This window comes from Lycium ferocissimum, chromosome 8 (genome assembly GCF_029784015.1).
Source record: "Lycium ferocissimum isolate CSIRO_LF1 chromosome 8, AGI_CSIRO_Lferr_CH_V1, whole genome shotgun sequence".
Taxonomy (NCBI): domain Eukaryota; kingdom Viridiplantae; phylum Streptophyta; class Magnoliopsida; order Solanales; family Solanaceae; genus Lycium; species Lycium ferocissimum.
In genome coordinates, this window is record NC_081349.1 from 56708229 (window position 1) to 56712319 (window position 4091).

General features: G+C 38.3%; 1 pseudogene; it reads left to right on the top strand.

The window, feature by feature from the left end:
- Positions 1-635: 635 nt before the first annotated feature.
- Positions 636-2266, top strand: LOC132067057 (uncharacterized; annotated as a pseudogene).
- Positions 2267-4091: the final 1825 nt, after the last annotated feature.

Below are 4091 nucleotides of genomic sequence, written 5' to 3' on the forward strand. Positions count from 1 at the left end.
ATTTCTTTTTTTGGTTCTATACTTAGAATATAAAAAAATCCATGCTGCTTTTAGTGTAAGAATGAAGAACTTGCATTGTATTTAGTGTTCCTTGTTCTTGAATATCCTAATAAGTTACATAATCTGAACTCCGAATATCAGTCGATTAAGTTTCACTCGAACATCGGATTCAAAGAGTCATCCAGAAGCCTAATCTAATATAACAAGATGTTCAAAGTCTGCTTTGATATCAAATTTAGTTGTGTAAACTATCACATCTAAGAACTTAAGCAATTAGAGGTGATCTCTATTTATTTATTGGTCACTTGGATGATCAAAGATGGCACTTTTTCCCTTTTTGTCATGACTAATATTTCTTAGCAGGCAGATAAAGAATTAAACTAAATGCTTTTTCCCTTTATCTAATCCTATTTTATTTTTTCTTTACAAAAGGAGAGCTGAAAATTGTATCTGATTAGAAATAAGAATGTGCAAAGTACCTGACTTGACAATGAAGAAAAAATCACCTGGCCCAAAGTTAAAGTATATATTAAAATACTAGTCCAATTTTTCAGTTTAAGTGAATATAAACATGTTCAAGAAATTTCAATTACTATCAAGATTGAGATCCTTAATTTGAGGAGGTTTCAAAAAAGATGGACAAATAATCTGCTAAAGGAACGATGGTTACTAAAGAAGAAATTAGGAGCATTGGCAATGAAAATTTTGCTGATGAATGGAGCTTCACAATTCATCAAGATTCAAACTCAAATTCTCATGAAATCAGTGAAAATGAGAGACAGTGGCTATGTTCCTTGGAAAAGAGCAGAGGGTACATTGGCTCATCGCAGAAGCGAAAAATTCAGATGGTCCCAAAATTGCATCGCGAGATTAAATCAAACGTAAGGTGTTATGAGCCCCTTGTGGTTTCTATCGGTCCATTTCACCATGGAAAACCAAAGCTTCAACCTATGTAGAAGTACAAGGAGCTATTGGCAATTCAGTTTGCTGACCAAGATAGTACCAAACCACAACCTGGTGGGTCTTACCATGGCTTCCAACAAATTCGCTGTCCACTGATGAGATTTACAAAAAGGTCAAGAACATTATGCCTAGTGTAAGGGAGTGTTATGCTAATGAATTGATCAAAGATTACAGCGACGAGGAGTTTGCACAGATGATGTTCCTGGATGGATGCTTCATCCTCCAATATTTTCACTGCATTGTGACTGGCAATTATAAGGAGCTCAAAATGAAGAGCCATGATATAGCTTTCATTCGTCGTGATCTTTTCTTAATTGTAAGTCAGTTACCATTTGAAATTTTGCAGGTGTTAATGAGCTGTAAGTTCAAGAATAATGAAGGAATGAAGATGATTAAAATGTTCATCTCGAGTGCACATACAAAGCCTCCTCAATGTCATGGATTCATTCAAAGTATCAAGGATTTCTTTGGGGGAATTCTCTTTCCTGTTACAGACACAACTTGGGCAAGGTCCCCATCCTGAAAGCTATACATGTTCTAAGAAAGTATTAAACTGTCTTGGCAAGAAGTGTGAAGGAGAAGGCCTTTCCTTACCAAACAAGAAAGCATGAGAAATCAGCTTCCTGCTCATCTCCTCGAGATATTAAGAACACATCTCATAAACCCAAAGGCTTTCTTAAAAGGTGGTTGCTATCTAAGGGGTGACTGGTGCTCCTATCGTTCAGCCATGGAGCTCAAAAGAGCAGGAATCCATTTCAAGCCTGGCAAAAGTCGTCGTCTTACAGATGTTAGGTTCAATTCCTTTCATTGCTCAGCTCTTTTAACACTTCCACCTATAACCATAGATGATTCAACTAAGTCGGAGTTTTTAAACTTGGTTGCATATGAAGCATGCTCTGATACACTAGATGACTTTGGTGTCACATCTTATCTTAGCTTCATGGATTCACTTATTGATCATGCTGAAGATGTGAAGGAGAGGCGAGATCAAAAGGTATACTTCTTAACTTTCTTGGAAGTGATCAAGAAGTAGCAGATCTCTTCAATGAGATAGCAAGAGATTTGGTGCCTAATCCACATGCCTTTGTTGATGTGAAAGACAAAATTGACAAACATTGCAATAGCAAATGAAAAATATGGATTGCTGAGTGGAAGAACACTCATTTTAATACCCCATGGACTGTTTTCGCATTTATTGCAACACTTTTTGTTATTGGTTTGCAAGTTACTGGTACATCTCTATCAGGCATCCAAAGCTATTATGCAGTCCATAAAAAAGGGATCTAGTAATGATAGGATTCAAAACCAAGCTGTTGTTTTTCCCCTTCTTTTCTGCAGGAAATCATGTGTGTCATATTTGTTAATTAATTCATCATTTCTTTTACCTTACTCCTATTGACGATGATCGATCTCTGTACTCCTGTTTATGTATAAGAACTAGTAATTTGTTTTGTTTTTTATGTTTTACTTGTGTAAATTACTACTTTGAGGCACATGATGGTATTGCTTTTATTATCTTTTACTTAGACCTTTAAATGACTATTCAGACAATGTAACTGATATATAGGGACGGAGCCACATAGGGCCGAGGGGGTAACCACTTTCGGCGGAAGAAAACACTGTTTATACATGGTTAAAATTATTCTTTATGTATATATGGTAGATGTTGAACCCCCTTTGGCTTCTTCGTATGTTTACTTTTTTTATAGTTTGAACTCCCTTAGTGAAAAATCTTGGCTCCGCCACTGCTGATATACTCAAGACTACATTTTCAAGAGAAGTAGTCTAACTGAACTTTAAGTGACTGATACTTCCGAATATGACACTTATTAGGTTTCTCAAGAATAAAAGGGCAGCCCGGTGCACAAAGCTTCCCGCGTTAGCAGGGTCCGGGAAGGGCCGTACCCAAGTTTCTCAAGAATAAGGAACACAAAGCAATGAGACTTCTTCATTTCTTACATTAAAGCATCATTATTCTTAAAATATTCCAAGTAAAGAATTGGAAAATAATATGCAGATAACGGATGTACAAGATTTGATACTAGAGAAAATTTTATAAAACGTAATGTGATGACCTTCCAATTCATCTTGCCACATAAGCACATATTTTAGACATGCAGATACTTACATGGCAAAGATGCTACCATTTGTGGGAAGATGCTAGAGCCATGGAGAGTTTTCCTGGAAAGACTCTAGATTCTTGTATCTAGGAAGACTTTCTTGAGAAGCCTTAGAATATTCTAGGCATGTAGAGAATTCTAGAGAGGGGACCTACTTGTGAATATAAAGTGACTTGTGTAACAATTATTATTTACCCATTAGCCCCTAGGTAAGTAGTATAAATAGAGGGGCATTCATTTATAAAACCATCAAGCAAAAAACAATTCAAATTCTCTCTAATACAAAGCTTCCTTAGCAAATTTCTCTTGTCTTGCTTATCTACCATTCTCTTAGCGATCCTAAGTGTTGTAATCTAGGCTGAGTTGGCATAGAAAGATCGTGAGAAATTTGTCAAGTGCCGCACGTGCGCTTAGCTGAAGACTAAGGACGTGACAACGTGGTATCAGAGCAAAGGTTGCGACTAAGGGAATGGCAATCGACGGAGAAATAAACGCTGCTAAAACCCAAGCCAATGTCACCAAGGATGCCGCTGGCATGAATGGCCATTACAAAAAGAGGAATGCCGCCAACAAGAGCCAAGAGGTGCCACTAGAGGTTGTGCCAAACGCAGGGCTTACATCCCAAGAACCATCTACCACTGAGGCGAGTGAGGATGAAGTGGATGTCCTGTCCAAGGAATTCTCACTGTAAAGAATGGGTTATGAAGGTTAATGTGGGGATAGACGCTATCGACATTTTTGGCCAATGTCTGGGGAAGGTGGAGGGCACCCTTAGCGTCCTTGAGGGGAACACTCTTGAAGAGATTGAAAACATCCGAAATGACTTAGAGGGGCGTACGCAGGCTGAGATTGGGGTAAAGCAAACCATCACTGCCTTAGAGTGCAGACTCATGGAGGCGTTACGTACTATCGATGCCATTAAGGCAAAGATAGTGTCACTCGAAGAGCAGGTGGACGCTGGCATGATCGAGGCAGCCAAGATGTTGTTGTAACAAGGGAGGCTAAGAT